The sequence below is a fragment of the Lagopus muta genome, chromosome 6, assembly GCF_023343835.1.
Source record: "Lagopus muta isolate bLagMut1 chromosome 6, bLagMut1 primary, whole genome shotgun sequence".
Taxonomy (NCBI): domain Eukaryota; kingdom Metazoa; phylum Chordata; class Aves; order Galliformes; family Phasianidae; genus Lagopus; species Lagopus muta.
Genome location: NC_064438.1, coordinates 32,171,740 through 32,191,943, shown reverse-complemented (window position 1 = coordinate 32,191,943; position 20,204 = coordinate 32,171,740). Strand labels below are relative to the sequence as shown.

The 20,204-nt window shown below is 36.8% G+C and overlaps 1 long non-coding RNA gene across 2 annotated transcripts; it reads left to right on the top strand.

The window, feature by feature from the left end:
- Nucleotides 1-1,340: 1,340 nt before the first annotated feature.
- Nucleotides 1,341-18,335, top strand: LOC125695181 (uncharacterized). 2 transcript variants are annotated; one of them, XR_007377849.1, is made up of 3 exons: nucleotides 1,341-1,397; nucleotides 10,774-10,874; nucleotides 17,364-18,335. It is a non-coding gene; the product is annotated as an uncharacterized LOC125695181 (long non-coding RNA). The 2 variants fall into 2 exon arrangements; XR_007377848.1 differs by having other exon boundaries at nucleotides 17,361-18,335.
- Nucleotides 18,336-20,204: the final 1,869 nt, after the last annotated feature.

The window sequence follows — 20,204 nt, the reverse complement described above, 5'->3', positions numbered from 1 at the left end:
ACATTTATCCCTATGTGACGTAATACAGCTGAAAGCAGCCCTGGAACTATTATGCAATGCTAAAGTTTTTTTTTGTTTATAGTGGAAATCAGCCATTTTATGCCCAGGCTGTATGTTACCATTCTGAACCATCCTACAAAATGGCATATACTTTTATTTTGTTCATTCTAACTTAGCCCTACAAATGCAGTTTCACAGAGACTCATAGAAGATTTATCCTAGTTAATGCTGCTGAAAAATAAATTTAATTATAATTTGTTCTGTTACATTTGTGCTTATACCTTTCCTACTTGGAAAAAAAACAATCAAATAGTTATGCAAACTATTTTGTTTGAATATTTACTGTGTGAAAACTTGTGCTGCTAGAATCCTTAAAAATTATATAGTGATTATATAGTGATATAGTGATAGACACATATAGTTAGGTAGAACATTTAAAATCTTGCTCCTGCTGAGATTTAAGAGAACTTTTAGACATTATTGTGGCAGAAAGTAATGCTGGCCACCAATTCTCTTCTGGAATTCTCCATCCTCTGTTCCACTGAACCCTACAAGCATATAAACATGATACCACATTGCAGATGAAAAAAGCTGATTAATTATTTGCCTTAGGAAAACAAACAAACAAACAAAAAGAAACCTAATCCTAAAATATTAATCACAACAGTATCCTTTCAAAGGATTTTTACAGTGATATTTCTGGACATCTTTAAGTGGATATAGTCAAGTATCTGCTCCACTGCAACAGTGGAGAAAGACAGTGGAGAAAAACAGAGAAAGGCAATTATCACTTGGGCTTTTTTCTCTAATAAGGAGTAACTTCTCTGAGTATATGCTGGGAGTTATTCTAGGAATAAAAATTACTGTTCTGTGTTTTACTTCTTTCATGCTGAAGCGCTGAAGCAGTGATTCTGTGGTCATTTTCCCAAATAATTGTGAGTTACTGGGCTCCATCTGCCATGTAAGTGGCACATTATTCTAGGCATGATATGTTACTACATCTTTCTTTTCGCTAAACTGGAACTTGATCCTCCATTCAAGCATGGAGAGTTCAATTAAATTTTCTGATATGACAGCATTAAAGAGAAGGGTACAGACAGAGAATTTTCTTTGTTGTTTCAGATTATACAAGATTCCAATTCAGTCAATAAACTGATCATGCAGAAAGAGATAAAGGCTGCCTGCAGTTGTATTTATATCATTGTATAGGAACTGTTGAGTCACAGCCTGAACCACTGATTGATCAGCTGGGAGCACAGGTGAAGGCAAGTCATCTGTGGGGTGCCTGGCTCTACATCTCTTAGACCCCATTTAAGGGCTGACTGCCACTCTGGAAGGATCTCTGATTGGAGATCTCTCATGGAGTCCTTTCTACAAGCCTAGGCCTTCAGAGATGGGTGAGTGCATTTATTGTCCTGTGAAATACCATCCTATCTGCACTGGTCCCTTTGTTGTTACGTTTCTGTATTGTCCTTCCACTGCACTAGCCTTTATGATTGTAACAATCATTGATGATTGTTATTAAAGGACTGATTCAGCATTATGACATATAAGAAAATACAACTCTTTTTTCTCATGGGAAAAATGGAAAATGATTAGTGATGTCAGCTGTTTTTTGAGTAGAAACAATCTTTTTTATTTACAAAAATATTTCATAGTAAACCAGGGAATTCTTTATTGAAGAACTTTTTGCAAACCTGTATGTAAGTTAGTTGATTAGTGCGTTTTTTGTTGTTGTTACAAAGCTTACATACAGTCCAACCTTATTTACTGAACACAGATACCAGCTCTGTACTGTTCATTCTGTGTAGTCCACATGGAGATGGTGCTGGGCCCTCCATAAGATTCCTCCACACGTGGATGAAGCTGTGGTAGTTCTTCTAATGAAAAGGCAGCTGGCCAAGCAGAATCATCTGCTGGGCCACATCCAGCTCAGCTCACAGGGTATTAAAGGGACCATCCTGGCCAAAGTTGCTCACAGCTGTTCTGAGAATGCCATGAATCTTGGCTGAGCCTAGGTGCTTGCATCTTACAGAAGAATGTTCTTGTCCGGTTTTTTGGGGGGGAGGGGAGGAAAAAAAAAATTCTACTTTAATTTGTTGTTTCAGGCTGCTTATCTCCCATGGACAATTCAGTAAGATGGGGAGATTTTGAGGGATTTCCTTTTTCAATTACAGCTAAGCATGTGTCTATTGCTTTTGGTTAATTGAGCAAACAATGCCCTTGATAGCCATTTCCTTTCACCAGAGTCAAAGACAATGCAATTAACTAATTGCCAGAAGGGGTTGTTAACTGCTGGTGATTAACCACTATTGAGAAAACTATTACTAAGTACTATTAAATAGTGCAAGAGGGAGTGAAAGGGAAAAACATGGTTTCTGATAATTTTATATTTCTTCATTCAAGTATGTTGTAACAAGTAGACTCCAAGATATAACTTCCATTCTCACTAAAGAAAAAAATAAGAGGGGAAAAAAGAAAAACTTACTCTATAGAGCAAAAACATTATCCTGCTGTTAAGAATTACTATTCATGTGGTAAGCAATGACATAAGTTGTCAAGAAAACTGTAAATCCACTCTTAGCTTTTCATGTTGAAATTAGACACTTTAGTCCAGTAATAAATAGAATAACAATACTAGTATTTACAACATGGAGTAAAGGATAGTAGGTTTTTATGGCATTCACAAAGAAGTTTTAAAAGTAAAAGATAAAACCTAAGTTAATCTAAGCTAGAGCTAATTCTGTATATGGATTTGGACCACGTCTAAATGATGTCCCCATCACAAAGACTAAAACAGTACTCACTGTTGAGTATTTTCATTTGATTTTTCAAGATTTTAAGGAATTCTTGATGGAGTACTCAAAGCAGACTTCATTTTAATCTAAAAAAATTCCCTGTGTATTTTATTTATGTTGACAAAATATCTGGTAACAAATGTATTGTATTAAACCCAAATCCATAAGAGAACTGTCTGTGCAGTGTGAACTCAGATAAAAACATATTATACTTCATAACAGTTGAGTGTCCATGTGAACCATGAGTTCACAGGTTGGATTTTAAAGGCAATTAACATACTGTAACTTACTGATGAGTAGCCTATCCAGATTAAGATTTGATGCACAAATTCTCAAAGGAAAACTTTTTATTCACAGAAAAAATACTGTACTCTGGGATAATACTTTTATTTCCTTTGCAACGTATTTCTGAAGTGGATTTTAGTAAAAAATGAAAGAAAGAATGAATGAAAGTCAACTTTTATGTGTAGTTGCTGTAAGAAAAGACATGAAAGAGGTGCTGTGTTTGATTTAGATAGCAGATTCAATATAAGTTGATTACGTGCCTTTTAAAGGGCAAAAGGAAGAAGGGCTAATAAAACCACATCCAAATATATATCTGTGATCTATTTTTTGGCTACACAGACAAGTTTTACTCAAGGTATCTAAATCCAAATACCCTAAGTTCAGAGCACCTCCTTCCTGGAGGAGGAACACTTAAAGCAAGACCTTGAATGAGTGGCGAATGCTTTACTGTATTTCTTTTAAAAATAATAACAATAATGATAAATGCAAGTATCAAACAATTTTTTCATCATAGTCTCAGTGCAGCAAGGAAAAAAAAGCAAGTACTGTATTCTCTGAATCTAAGTGGTTGCATTGGCAAATCATCTCTTTTGTTCAAACCTTTAGGATACCTATCCTCCTTTAGCAGATTAGCTCTCTACATATAGCTTCAGAATGGAATTTTGATAGCACTTCAGCTGTTTAAATTTAGACAGCCCCTTCAGTTCCCTAAAACTTTGAGGCCATCACAAAGCTCTACTTAGCCTGAAAGGCACTGAAATTATCTCAGCTCCAAAATACTCTCCCAGTAAATTCTTCTAGGTGCCCAAATTTCTGATGCTAGAAAGACATATCCTATGCTGATCTTGAAGATGCTGAGCAGCTGTGAATGCGAAAATGACAGATTCTCAAATTAGGCATTCTGTAACTTGGCTTGTCTGTTGGGACTAATCTCATAGACATCCTCATACGCCAACAATCAAATCAAATTTCAGACATCCTATTGCCAGAGGAGATGTTACATTATCTCTAAATAATATTCACTTCTTGATCTTCCTTCAAATTCCACTTCCAAATCAGAGGCTACACAGAAGCTAAGTACCTCAGTCTTTTCCCTGAGACATGGTATAAAACAGAAACAGCATTTCTGCCTGATTTTTATTCTTTGTTTTGTTAGGGATTTTTTTGCTTGCTTTTTCGGAGTAGGCTATTAGAAGCCAGATGAACTGATAGGGTTAAGAATCCAATATGCAACTAGCTCCTTTCCCCAGTCCTGGAGAATTCATGTCCTTAACAACTTTTTTTTTTTTTTTTTTTTTTTTTAAGTTGGTCTGTGTTACAGGCTGGCTTAGGTGAATTTTACCCAGCTACTTGCTGCTGTGGATCCTATTCTTTAGATCTGAAGCCTCCCTAATTCAGGAAATTCCTAAATCTGGGCTGAGGAGTTCACTAGTCAACCTACCAATCAGGTCCACTAAAACTAGTTCTACTTGAAATTTGATGTCTATTTCAAATTATTGCTGCTTTAAATAACACTGAATCAGATATGATTCAGGATCACAGTTCCAAGGGCCTTGTCACAGGGAGAAGCTAGGCAGATATACAATTATTTCCAAGCCTATAGCTTCAGTTGCAACCCTCTTGAGTTCAGTACTGTCTGTTATCTGCTTTTAGTATATCATGCACACCTGCAGCACTTCAAAAATTATAGTCATAAGAGGATGAAGGAGGCTATTAGAGGATGAAAGGAGTTTGTTAAAAATGACCATAAATAGTGAATTTAAAATACTCCACTGGGCTTAACATGCCATACCGAAAATGGACTTAGTCTAGAAAATCAGCTTTTGTCAGGATTGTCTGGACAATTGGCATACAGTTTAAGAGAAGTCCACTACATAGCCTCTGTAAAAAATAGCACCAACAATTAACCTTATCTGAGATTTTTCCTTGCTAACGAATTAAAAATGCTACTTCAAAGAATTTTATAATAAATAATACCTGAAAACTGAAAAGAAAGAAATTAAGACAATGCTATTAATTAATCTTAGAGGTCTGACTGGAATCTGAAGACTTTTCTATTTTATGTGAATTTTAGAGGGAAAAATGTATTATTTCTATAGCTGCTTGGAAAAAGTTGCAGTGAAGAAAAAAATTCTCTTGTAGATTTTTCAGAATATGACATAAAGTGAATGAACGTAAAGTGGAACAACAGAAAATCAAATAAGTTATTTGCATAACATTGTTCAAATCAGCAAATTTGAAGAATATCAGGTGTGATAAGTACATGTACATTTGTTTGAAAAATACTTGGGAAACAAAAAAAAAAGGAAATTGCTACTTTAGAGTAATACTTATTATTTAGGAACTTACAACATTTAAGACACATCAGCATCTTATTTAAACTGTAACAGAGATTCATCATGAAGAGAATAGCTAAATCTGTTCCATTATACTTTAAATTTGTGTTCTATAGTTTCTTAGATATATAAAAGTCTGCTTTTTTACATTTTGAAAAAATGAAATGCATCAATCCCTCTTTTGGTATACATAAACTGATAATGTTATCTTATTGTTTTGCATTTCCAACAGAGCTATAGTATGTGCAATACTTTTAAATATTGTGAGGTGTGAATAGTAAAAAACTTTATGGGATATGTTTAAATGCTCTTGCTGAAGAATTTGAAAGTTTAGGGTTTTAACAGATCATTTTCTTATTTATTTCATCCTACAGAAGACAAATATACTTATGTACTTCTATATTGTGTTGTGGGAGAGATTTGCAACTTGAGTCCATACTGGACTTTGTTGTTGCACTGTAACTGAGTTAACGTGTTAGACTTTGTACACCACCCTTAGCTTGGATGCAATGCTCCAGTACAACATTGAAATTTTTAAAAAATATTAAATGATATTGTACTAGCTATGGCTGTGCACTCTGTGTAAGGACTCTGTCTGCAAGACTGGAGCTGGATCCAAGGTCATCAGAATTAAACCAAGCATTGCTATTTTGTCAGAACACTGCACATTTTGTGAGTATGTAAGAGTTGATCTTGCTTATCTCTCTAATTGTCTTAGAGAAATTATAGCTATAGAAGGAATTTGTAACATACATTACTGCTACAAGAGTAAAACTATACTTTTATTTTCTATGTTTTCCCTATATAATTCCAGGAATGGGAAATGGTACAAGCCTCCCAGTCTGACAAATAACAGAATTATTTTAATCAGAAGGTTATTGTATTAGTCACGAATGAAACACAGTGTTCACAGAAATAAACATATCCATAACTCATGGTATGTTACCACTTCATCCCTAGCTCATTCCTGTTCCAGTTTAGTTTTATGTCAAGATGTTATTACATTCAAAAGGAGTAGGTAGAAACTAGTATAAGCAGTGATGTTATGTTAAGAATCTTGAAGGCAAGAAAATGATTTCTGTAGAGAATTTGCTACTCCTCATTATGAAATTATATTAAACTTGTGGGGAATGTTCTATGCATTTTTGTGTATTCTGTGTTGAGAAAAGAAAAGCTGCGATCTTCCAACAAGAGATTTCTATTATACAGGTAAATATCAGTTAAATACTATCTTAGTTGTGAACATGCCATTTGAAGAAAATAATTTGGAATTATAAATATCACCACTTCAAATTTATTTTTCTTTGTGTTTAAACCTCTGAAAAGAAACAAGGTAATGTACTGAAGATTATTTTGCCCCATTTACATTACCTAAAGGTTAGCTAGGTCCAAGGTTCAAAACACTTGGCATTCAGATCTTCAGGAGTGTCAACTTTGTTTAGTGATTTGTGAAACTGCAGAAGAAGGAATGAAAGCTGCATACTGCTGGAAATGGGAGGAAAACCAGCTTTTAGCCCTATGACGTTACATAAGAACTGCAACACTGTGGATGAATTCTGCTGGCATCAGATGAAATGCAGCAGGAGGAACTCTCCACCACCTTGAAATCCCATGTGAACTTATAGCTCACAGTAGCCACCTCCTGAGTAAATGCATTCAATCTAGGGAAAAAAAATAAACAAAGCAATCAAGTGTGGAAGTGAGGCAAATGCATCTGATAATTTATATCTACTGAACTACATGTAGTGACTTTCTTCCATTAGAGATTAGCTGGTCTTAGTTCCATCATTTTTATATTTAATTTTTGGAATTACGTTTCAGATTTTGACCTTCTAGAAAATGTCAGTGACTATGCAGATTATATTAAGTTGACAATATTATTAGCCTAAAAATGTTATCATTAGAATAATTGCATATGGTAAGTACAGGGAAATTTTCATGTCCACATTATCTGGTTGTTTTATGTATAATACAGCGGCTAGACCCCAGAGAAATGTGACTTTATTTACTGCTCAGTGCATCAGTATACTTTTAAGAAGGCAAACGTGCCATGCGTGAAAATGAGAAATTATCCCTGCAATTTTTGTTATATTGTTGCTGCTGCTAAATGGCTACTATTTTTATTGCTATTTTTCCTCCTATTATGTAGTACTCAGCAAACAAGAAGCAAAATGTGTGAGCTTATATATTGAGACTTTCATTCTATTATGAATAAGAAAAGATATTTTAATCTTGATATAAATACAGTACTGTGATGTGCGTTTATATATTAAATTAAGGGGTTATTAATTCTGTTTACAGAAACACATGAATACTGATTTATATGAATCATGTTCTAACACAGGAAATTTCAGTGAAAGAGAAAAAGCATCCTGGTGAAAAGAAAAAAATCTAATGTTGTAAGAACAGCAAACCTAATTTCATTTTATTATGACTAGGAAGTCATCAGCTTTACTTACAGACCTGGGAAGACCAAAATGGGGATACTGCTGTTTGGCTCTGTAACATTAGTATTTTGTGTCAATGTTAAGAACATCCCAGTCAACCTAGTGCCAACAGATACTATTCCCTTGCATTACAGAGATCCAAGCCTCTATTTCTCTCAAAGATTAACAAATTCTTCTGAAGAAATAGCTCTCCTAAAGCTGAAAAACAAATTTCAGGCTTACTGTTTGGTGTTTAAGTAAGTGATAAATGACAGTTAGTAACTGTTTAACCAGACCGATAACAGTAACACGTGTTGTTTGTTACATCGCATGTTACATGTTAATGTATTTATTAATTTGCGTTTCTGGAGAACAGAAATAGCAAAGTAGGTACAATAATATATAACATTCCAATGTTGTTAGGCCAAAACATATCCTTCTCCATAGTTAGTGCTATGCAGGTGAGAAGAAAAAAGTATTTTAACTTGTAGTAGAAATGTAATCATCAGATTAAGGGAAACGCGTTAGACTAGAAGCATGAATCACACATGACAATACAAGATGTTCACAGTTGTAGCACAGTCCTGCCAAAGAGATGCACTTCTGATTATTGATCTTTGATATTTGAATTAGAACAAATATACAAATTTTATGGAGGGAAGTTATTTAATACTATTTCAAATTTTCCCCTTGGACTCTGACCCCTAAAATGTACCAGCCTACACAATTAGGATCTGTTGCAAGGAGGAATCCTTGCCCAAACTAAAGGTGAAACAATCTTTTTCTAATCTTGCCAGCAATCAGTTTCTGGGAAGTTGCAATAGAAAATTTATCAAAAACTCAGTGGCTGCCAAGGCGTAGAAAGATGGAAACTTTTCTGATAATCCAAAATTTTAAATGAATAAAGAGCAGCCCTTAGGTACAATCTCCTATACTTGGCAGAGGTTGTATTATCAATTTTATTTAAATTTTGAGGGTGATTAATATAAACAAAGAGTGTTTACTAATGCTTTACCCATTTGTAGATTAAACAAAGACTCATTAACTCACATGAGACAGTTCAGTTTTATTTTTAGCTCACTATGGCTGGTGCAATGCCTCTTCTTTTAGCATTTTCATTTTGCATTGCTTTCAGTCCTGACATGAAAGTTAACATTAATCTGCCAACTCATTCTGATTGGATTGCTTTGGAAGTCACTCCAAAGTCACAATGGCTAAATGGGATGAAGCTGTAAGACAGAAATGCATTGCAGTTAATACCTCTGCAGTACTGAAGCTAAGCCAGGGCCAGCCCTAATTCCTAAAAGAAAACAAATCCACAATAATCCATCTTTTAATTCTGAACAGAATGGCATAATGCCAAATAATATAAAACATGCATTCCTTACAAAAACACCGCATCTTATTCCACCATGGTTTCTCTTGGCCTCTTATTCATGTAATTTAAGGTCAGTGAGCAGCATACATGCGAAGGTGTTATCTATACTGACACTTACAGCACTCCAGTATTCTCCTGAAGTAAGAGGACTGAGGGAGGAAATGGTTGTTGAAACAATACATTTCAGTTGCAAGAATTAGAGGACAAAAATAAAGATTCTTCCTAGTACAATAGCCATTCCCACCCAGGATTTTTTTTTTTTTCTGAGTGAAGTTTAGGCACGTACAATTGGGTAAAGCTATAATTGTTACTATTATTTTCTTAATCCAGGTCAGATTTTTGTTTTACAAAAAGCAAGGATGGACCCATTCATGTCTAATTAGACTCAAACCAGAGATTTTGATTAGGAGCATGCTGATTTTTAGCCCAAACCTAGACTGTGTTTTTAGAATCTATTCTCCCTAAAGTCCTTTTGTGATGATAATTTAGTATGACAAACAGAACTAGCTTAGATATTTCTATCTTCATCCAGATATGTTTCTTCATATAGAAATGATCCTTAAAATATTTTTTACTAACATGTAAAGTTCCACAGAAATAAATATGCATGTTGGGATGTGTTAGGTGGCTAACAAGTATCTCTAAAGGTCAGGAATCATTTAGGACTCCTTAAGATTCCTTTGTGATAGTTGTTTTATCATGTTAGTATCATAATATTAAAATATTTTTGGTATTATTAACATATATATTTCAATTTCATGTTACATCAAACTGTAAGAGTTGTTCATTACCTGGCCAGAGCTGACAAACAAGAACAAAGCAATGAACTGCCCCACTTGTTTCAGGATTGACCAACATTACTGCAAACAAAATCCCTATAATCCTGAAATTCTTAGGCCTGGAAGTTAAATATTTCTTCACAGTATAGAAATATTTTAAGAAATTCAACTTAACACACATTATAGGATATTGAAAACAATTCAATTTTCTGAACTGAACTTTGTGTATTCTTGACCACAGGTGCAATGTACAGACAAAAATGATCTTTCCCCTTCCACCATGTTTTTTACACTGTAGCATATCTGGCTCCAGTACCATTGTCAGTGTATAGCTGAATGTCTGAAGTGACGTATAATGATGAGTAACCATGAGTCGCTTGTATTTAGCCACATCTGCATTCAGTTCCATGTGATGAACTGGAATGACTTTGAAAAGCAATGGCACTTCATAAGGTTAACCCTACATTTTAGCAGGCTTTATTTGTTCACCTGTACTGTGCTGACACAGATATTTGCTTCTGTTCTGAAGTCCAGCTGTAGCTCTGCATTGGGCATGTATACGTATATATGGGAACATTCATGCCTATTGTTAAAATCTATTTTTAAGGTTGAAAACCCTACTTACCTCTAGCAAATGCTGCAAACAATTGACTCACAAGTGAACTATAAATAATGTTCACAACATAGAGCCCATGTAGCATACTGCTCTAACATTGCTGAATATTCAGAACCTGCTGCCTCTAGTAGCTGTATATGTCATGTTCACGACAGGTTCAGGCTTCAGTTGCCCAGAGCCCAAGATCCGGCATGTGTTTTGGAACGAGAGCATTTGCAGATTAGTGAATACCAGCCACAGGGCCAGGTATGATGTGGTAAGTTGGAAATACAAAGTGTCTCTACTGATGTTCTGAATATTATCACAGAATAATATAAAATGTAAGGATTGGGAGATCAGGGGAGCATCTGCCAAATATAAGGCAATTAGGAGAGCATCAGGCCTAGCCTCCATGATATGCAAGTATTCAGATTTGGGCAGAATTTTGAAGGAAGTACTGCAGACATAGAAAGTAAGATGGAAGTGACTTTGGCAAGGGTATTGCTTCCCAGACTGGACTGCTAAATTGCTGACCAACATCAAAGAAAGTGTGGTGGGAGCTGGAGCTGTTCTTGTTGTCTCCTTGAGGTTTAATGGTCCAGACCTAACCAAGGAAATGACAGAACAGAGCACTTGGCTGCCTGGCAGTACCGGGAGAGAAGGGAAGGAAAAGGAGTAGATTTTCCATGTTTTGCCATTCAGAATGATGCAGCAAGTCTCCAGCACCCCTACTGCATCCAAACAGAACTGCAATCAGTTCTCTATTTGGCAGGAAGAGAATAAAAGGAAAATGAAATACATGGTCAAAGAAATGACCCCAGCTACTGTGATGTGTACACAAGATCAGCTCTGTGTCTGAGTTCATTGTACCATTTTCTCAGAAGCTTTGTTGTATGTCTTAGAAGAAAATGAAATATGAGATTATGGAGGCAAGGTTTTAGCAGGGGTATAGCCATCTTTTCACTCTGCTGTATCTCAGGTATTATATTCAACAAGAATCTGAGCTGTAGTGCATATGTTTATGGGCTGCTTTTACATCATGTCAGCTAGACGCTCAGTAGCTCAATACCTCTTTGATGAGGATGTGTCTACTTCTACAGCTATTGAGACAAGATTACTGCATTTGCATTGCAGCTTGGTTTATGAATCAACTTTTTCACACTCCACTCTCTTACTTAACTCAAATAACTCTTCAATATACATATATAGATGAATTAGTCAATTGGACTGTGCAGTTGTTCCACAAGTCACATTGTGGGTCTAATCTGTTTACTTGTATTGAAAAGTTGGCTGGGATATAAAAAAAGACAATTCATAAATTGAGCAACAAAGGAAATCTTTGGATTTTGAGCTTTTGTTCTCAGACAGTAAATGAATGAAGCAGAGATCTTATTTCTGATAATTCTTTTAGTATTTACCCAGGCAAAGCTACTTTGAATATTATTCAGTCACTGCTGTTTAAACCCAAGTTTATAGCAAGTTCTACATCTCATGATGTAGGTGTCTCATGAAAAATGATGTCTTTCCTTTATGGGAAAGGATAATTACATGTAAAAGCACGGTAATCTTGAGTTACAACTGGTTAAAAAAAAAAAAATCTAATATAATAATTATAATTTTTAATAATATTGGGGTCCCCTGTTTCCCTTTTCCAGAGGAGTGGATTTTGCTAAATCCCTCCACCCCACTAGTCACGGAATTGGCTGAACCACACCTTAAACCATTGACATATAGTTATGGATATTTCTGCTGTTGTACTTTGCATGTTTTATTTTATTTAAATTTATTTTAATATATTTTTCTATTTCAAATGGTGCTGGAAAAATCCCTCCATATATATGTTGTGGGAAAATGCTGCAGTTGATTAAATAGAAATGATATTAAATGCACAGAGGATTTATTTATGGTTTGTTGTTTTTGTTTTTACGTCAAAATCCCATACAGGTATAAATGCATTCTTTTGCTCCCTGACATTATTTAGCACCAGTAATTGAAATTCAAAGTGTGCATGCTGGACTGTTTTCCACCTCTGGAGTAAGGACAAGAGGTTTTAATGAAAATAGAATCCCAACTTTGCCCTTTGCCCTCTCTGCCATACCATGTTCTGTTCTAACCTTCTGTTAAAGAATTCTTCCATCAGCTCTCAGATAACTGAAATCTGTGTGATTTCAAACAAAATTCATCTCCAGTGTGTCACAATATTTTAAATGTGCCAGTTGCTTGCAGAAAAAAAAATGTTTAAGTAGATTTTCAAAATCAGTGAAAAGTAATAAAGATTTTTTCCTGGAATTTGTCAGTTGTAGGGTTAATGTTTTCAGAAGATTTAAAATGAACACTTTGGTTATGATGATTAATGATTATGACATCATCTTTTCCCAAATATACTATAAAATGCCAATTAATTATTATTAAAATAATTATGAATTATTATGAAATAATAATGAATTATTATTTAAAAGAATTTTTTTTATTTTCCTAGAGCATGTCAGAGGACTGTGTAAATCTTTTTCTTCTGACAGAATATTAGATTTTGTGAATTATGGCTTCACTATGGACTTCTGAGATATTTTTAGCAGAAGTGAAATACAAACAAGTTATTAAGAGTAAAATTATTGAATGATTTGGCAACATTACACCTAAAGCATAAAAACCAACTTCTACTTCATTTCTTCATATTCTGCTTCTCTAGTTTAGATATATCTGGTACGTACTTGAATGCTGAAAAGAAGGGCAGGGCATGGCAGGGCAGAGAAGGGAAGGAAAAGGAAAGTGATTCCTCCATATAGTGAAAACGTTTTATTAAAAAATGTCTTTACATGTGATGTGATATGTCGAAAATATAATTGTCATAATATAACTTTAATTAAAAGAAAAGACCTTACAAGCTTATGTCAAGAACACTGACAGTTCACTATAGAGAGGTGGAAAAGGAATTTTTCATTAAGTTTTATCATGTACTTCTGGAAATTAGTTGAAGAATACCATTCATTTTCCCTTGATTCTTTCCTGATGGGTCAGCACAAAAGGAGAAAAAAGGCTAAAGTATTTATTGCATAGTAAGCTTTTAGAGAATTAGAGATTTGGAGCTATTCATATAGATTCTGTCATTTTTACTGAGAATTTATTTGCTAAATAGACCATAAAAATGTTTTATAAGCCTCTGAAATGTTTCCAATAATTCATTTTCCTAATTTTCATGTCAGTCTCTCACTTTTCTGTCCTCTAGCTGGAAATCAGAAAGACAAAATCCTGGTTCTTAAGTTGAAAGAGCACCATTAGACAGAGTTCATTGACCTGATCCTTCCACAACATTAACTGTACTTATGATACCACTAAATTGCAATACAGTTTTTCGTTACTTCAGAAAACTGTGTGAGAGCATTGCAAGAAGCAGACTTTCTGATGCCTCCTTAGCACTTCTTGTGGCCATTGCTCAGATACACATAAAGGGTGGAAGTCAAATGACTGCACAAGACCAAAATTAAGCAGGCATAGAGTAGGGTTTAAAGAAGCCTTAAAATAACTAGACAATCAGTATGAAACAAATGAGTATTCTGGAACTAGATGTGATATATACTTTTTTTTAATTTGGTGAAGCTTTAGACTCAATTACGGTAAAAGTTACAAAAAATCTGTCAAAATTTTAGCTGCCAATTTAATGATATCAATTAATTTAAATCTTAAGATCTGTAAAGGATGATTTTTTTTGTTCATCGTGTAAACTGCTGGGTATAGAAAATTAAATTAAAGACAGAGGCCATTTGTCCCATGTCCTACATGAAATATGTACCATTTAGATGAAGAATAGATCTCTTTCGGGGCCTACTTGGAGCTATCTCATGGGCTAGGGTGTTGGAAGGCAAGGGGGCCTATGAGAGCTGGTCAGCATTTAAGCAGCTCTTCTTCCAAGCTCAGGATCAGTGTGTCCCTGTGAGGAAGAAATCGGGAAAGGGGGGCAGGAGACCTGTGTGGATGAGCAAGGAGCTCATGCGCAAACTCAAAGGAAAGAAGAAGGCCCATGAAATGTGGAAAAAGTGTCTGACTACTTGGGAAGAATACAGGAATGTTGTCAGGGTCTGCAGGGATGCGACAAGGAAGGCTAAAGCCCGCCTGGAATTAAATCTGGCAAAGGGGATAAAGGATAATAAAAAAGGTTTTTTCAAGTACATTAACAGTAAAAGGAAGACTAGGGAGAATGTGGCTCCCCTGCTAAGTGACGGGGGTGTTCTGGTAACGGGGGATGCTGAGAAGGCGGAGATACTGAATGCCTTCTTTGCTTCTGTCTTCAGTGAAAAAGCTCCCCCTCGGGAATCTGAGACCCTGGAGGTTAGTGAGAGGATCTGGGGAATGGAAGACCCCCCTTCTGCCAGGGAAGAGGTGGTCCGGGAGTGCCTAGGCAACACCAATGTTCACAAATCCATGGGACCCGATGGGATTCATCCACGGGTGCTGAGGGAGCTGGCAGAGGTGATTGCTGAACCGCTTTCTGTCATCTTTGAGAAGTCTTGGAAGATGGGGGAGGTGCCTGAAGACTGGAAGATAGCCAACGTCACCCTGGTCTTCAAAAAAGGCAAGAAGGAAGACCCAGGCAATTATAGGCCAGTCAGCCTCACCTCTGTCCCTGGAAAGGTGATGGAACAGCTTGTACTGGATGTCATCTCCAGACAACTGGAAGAAGAGGAGGTTATCAGGAGTAGTCAGCACGGGTTCACAAGGGGGAGGTCGTGCTTGACCAACCTGGTAGCCTTCTACGATGTTGTCTCTGGCTGGGTGGATGGGGGGAGAGCAGTGGATGTAGTCTACCTTGATTTCAGCAAGGCATTTGATACTGTCCCCCACGACATCCTTATAACAAAGCTGAGGAAGTGTGGGATAGATGAGTGGACAGTGAGGTGGGTTGAGAACTGGCTGACTGGCAGAGCACAGAGGGTTGTTGTTGGTGGTGCAGAGTCCGGTTGGAGGCCTGTAACTAGCGGTGTTCCTCAGGGGTCTGTGCTGGGTCTGCTCTTGTTCAACATCTTCATCAATGACCTTGATGAGGGGATAATGGCCACCCTCAGCAAGTTTGCTGATGATACGAAGTTGGGAGGATTGGCTGACATGCCTGAAGGCTGTGTTGCCATTCAACAAGACCTGGATAGGCTGGAGAGCTGGGCAGAAAAAAACCGGATGAGGTTTAACAAGAGCAAGTGTAGAGTCTTGCATCTGGGGAGGAATAATTCCATGCACCAGTACAGGTTGGGGGATGACCTGCTGGAGGGGAGCTCTGTGGAAAGGGACCTGTGTGTCCTGGTGGATGACAGGTTGGCCATGAGCCAGCAGTGTGCCCTTGTGGCCAAGAGGGCCAATGGCATCCTGGGATGCATTAAAAAGAGCGTGGCCAGTAGGTCGAGGGAGGTGATCCTCCCCCTCTACTCTGCCCTGGTAAAGCCTCATCTGGAGTACTGCGTCCAGTTCTGGGCTCCCCAGTACAAAAAAGACAGGGATCTCTTGGAAAGAGTCCAGCGGAGGGCCACAAAGATGGTGAAGGGCCTGGAGCATCTCTCCTATGAGGAAAGGCTGAGTGAACTGGGTCTGTTCAGCCTTGAGAAAAGGAGACTGAGAGGGGACCTGATCCAGGTCTATAAATATCTAAGGTGTGGGGGCAGAATGGCGAGGCCGGACTCTTTTCACTGGTGAGTGGAGATAGGACAAGGGGAAACGGCTGGAAACTGCAGCATAGGAAGTTCCTCACAAACATGCGCAAGAACTTCTTTACAGTGAGGTGACGGAGCACTGGAACAGGCTGCCCAGGGAGGTGGTGGAGTCTCCTTCTCTGGATATGTTCAAGACCTGCCTGGATGCCTACCTGTGCTACCTGGTGTAGGGAACCTGCTTTGGCAGGGGGGTTGGACTCAATGATCTCTGGAGGTCCCTTCCAACCCCTACAATTCTGTGATTCTGTGAATAGAAGAAGGGGAAGAATAGTATATTCACCCATAATTGCTGAACTACTTTGCGTAAGTAACATGCCTCACATACTATTGGGGCATGTTTCACACAAAGTAGTTCAGCAATTATGGGTGAAGTCTTCACTGTTCCACAGTCTTCAGCCTCATTGTGATTACATATGGCTTTAAACAGCACTGACAACCTCAGAGTACTTTTAAGGAAAAGAAACAATACAGGATAGGAAGTCAGCAACTGACGAGTGTTTCTGATGAGCAGGATATTATGTGTAATATTTAGACATGTAATATTTTGAGTATGAAAACTTCTGTGGCACCTAATATAACAGAACATTGAGATATTTTTCAATGTAGTGCTAATAAAAAACTTTCTGATTGTTAATAAATATAAAAGCATGAAGTTATTGTGCTATTAGTAACATTATTCTTAATCATCTTGTTTAGAAAAATGCACACAAGTTCAGTTTTACAAGTTATAGGAACCTTCAGAGAAGATCAAAAATCTAAGTATGGAAATAGAGTTATTTGTCCTATCGAAAGTAATGCAAGTGGAGTATGAATAGTGATATTCTTAACATGATCTAAAAGTTTAGGATTACTAACAAGGATCATTAACTTCTGGGATTTATGCAGGCCGTGCCTGAGGACTGTATTAAAATGGATTTTAGGAAAGAATATAGCTTTATCTCCTCACTTTTCACATCAAAAAGTATTGGTTCTGTTACTTGCAGCATAGAAGATCCAAAATCTTGTTGCATAGATTGTTACTGAATTTATAGTCCAGTAGCTTGAACTGACTTCTCTTTTTCCTCCAGCAGATAAGTAGAGAACCATCTACCTTGATGAAACTTGAGGAAAGAAAGACTTGGAATCTGGTGCTAGAAATTTCTATGTATTAAGGCTACTGAGAGCTACTGAGAGTATCACTAGAAAGTAACCTCTTCTGCTGCCTCACTGAGAAAAAGGAAGAAGGAACTTGATGCAGCACAGTGGAAGAGGAGTCTCATCATGTTATTGTGCCACTTCTATTAACGAGCATTCGCCAATAATGCAGGTTGGCCTCTGGAAATTTGTGCTGAGTACTTAAGGAATTTACTGACATTCAGATTGAAGAGAATCCTGAGGAAGGGCAAGATGAAGAAGGTGGGTCAGCTGCACTACAGCTCTCCATTATGCCATTACCTGCTGCTATGAGACTAAAAGCATTTCCATTCTTATTTTCACTTCGAGGCTGAACCTAATCCTATGTTAAAGTAAATTCTGCATATAACAGGCAAATATCATCACAGTGCTTTTTGTGAAGTGCAGTTGTGGATATTACGTTATTTGAAATGACAATAATTACTCAGTATGTACAATAACCATATAGTGGTTTAACTAATGTTTCATCGGTTGGATGGTTTGGATTTTTGTTTGCCTTTTGGGTCATGCTTTTTTTTTCTTTGTTTGTTTCTTGGTTTGTGTTGAAAAACTTCCCTTACCTTACTAGCATCACCATAATATGTCCTCATCTTGGAGCACTACACTACATATCTTGTAAAAATACTCTCCACCAACATAAACACAGGCTTTATACGTGTCACTCCTTATTAATATCACAGCATTAGAAACCAGATACAAAAGGGAGGAGGGCAAAATTGTTGTTGCTTTATTTAGAAACAAAGTACATGGGGAAAAAAGTCTCACTAGTTACAAAGCACATGGCGATGTCACTTTCCACAAAGATTTTGGTGGAAGGAATATAACAGTCTGTATCAGTTAATTTTTGTAACACTTAACACTAACTGGAGCAGAAGGAAAATACAGTATGTTCCATTACTTCCGTTGTTTATGGCTAAATATAGGAATCCTATAGAGCCTGTAGGTAAATTCTTGTTATCTAAGGGATCAGTCAAGTCTACGCAGGAAGACAAGGCCATCACACACTGTTAAGATGCCTAATGTTTGCTCAAGAATGTTTAGAAACATATGACCTGAGTTCGCTCTTAAAATAAGTTGTCCTCTTCAATGTGTTCACAGCCAAACCACTGCCTGTATCTCAGCTGTATGACAAAAAGTTTTATATCAGAATGGTACCTGTATGCCTCACATGTCCTCCTTAACTTGAAAGTGAAATCTGATTATTCAGGGATGGAAGAGTGGTTGTGAAATCCAGTGTTTTTCACAGCCTGAAAGAGCGGTTATTGCAGTTGTAGTACTTGTCAGCTGCCTTACCAAAGAAACAGTGATAGAAGGCCCCTGTGCGGTGAATTCTTGTGCGTATAATTTTGTGTAACGTGACATGACTTCTTAGGGGAGAGGTTTTTACTGATTTCAAATATAAGCACCTGCTGACATATCATGATGTTGACAAGACAGGAAAGCCTGTACTCGGACTGTATACATGCAAAATAGTGCATATTGATGTGCAAATGGACAATTGTTTTTGCATAACAAATATAATTTTCAAAAGTTTTTTTGCTTGCTTGTTTCACCTTTCCAGATTTATCACAGCATAATTTTTAATACATTTTAACAAGTTTTTAGAATTCTGAAATAATTTAATAGTAGCCCATAGGAAAATTACAATAGCAGCTACTGATTCTTGGAATCCAGTTGAAATTTGACATGAAAACCTCATGTTAACAGTTCATAGAGTGTCCAGGCTTAATTTACCCCAGCTGCATATGCTCTTTGTGAGTGGTGATGGGTTCAGCCTTTCATGTGATGAGGATGCAGGGAATGCTCACATTACCCTGCTACAAATGTGTTGCATCCTCATGCCTTGTAAAGGGGACAATGTGGTAACTGAAGCTCCCACAACCTAAAAAGCTGGCTGCAGTGCAATTCGCTATTCATGCACTTCAGTTTCATCTGTTGTGCTGAGATCCTACTGCGTATATTGATTTCTGCTACAGGCATTTTAGAGAGATTTTTTTATGCTAATGCTTTGGGAAAGGTACTGGGAAAAAATGCCTCCCCACACTGAAGCACTATATTAGATCCGTCCTTTCTCCTGTCCAAGGAGGCTCAAATGCACCTTTACGATGTGTTATGCATGCACAAGAAGTGTAGCTGCTTTTTAAGTGATTAGCATCTCTCAATTTACTGATTTAGAGAGAGAGAGAAGAATGATAATATATTAAAAACCCAGCCATGGGAGCAAGAAGAAAAGGTCCTGTTTTTATCCTGTTAGCTTAAATTTTTCTCTTCCATATCTACAATGTAAGCAGTAGTTTAAATTTATAAGGGCTAATAACTTAAAGGTTAAAGCATGAGAGGTGTTGGGTTTTTTTTAATCTTTATACAGACAGTGCTATGAAAATAGTTTGACAAGTTAGTTTCATTATGAATTAGCACTTTTCAGCCTTTTTCCTTTTATTCATAGATCTAACAAACTTTTTTTCTTCTGCTTTTACAGAGAGTAATGGAAAACCATGAAAATCTTATTTTTGTCATAGCTTCTCCAGGTAGGTGAAATTCATTTAAAAAAAAAAAAAAAAAAATTCTCTTGGGATTGTTGTAAAATGGGGGTCGTATTTTACACTGCTCCGTGGTTTTTGCATATAAGAGTTGCACAAAGGGCAAGGAACACGGAGTTGTGTGAAAACACTGACTTGTATAAACACCATATGTCTAAGACAGAATAACTGCCTAGGATCACAGCATGGAGAAAGGAG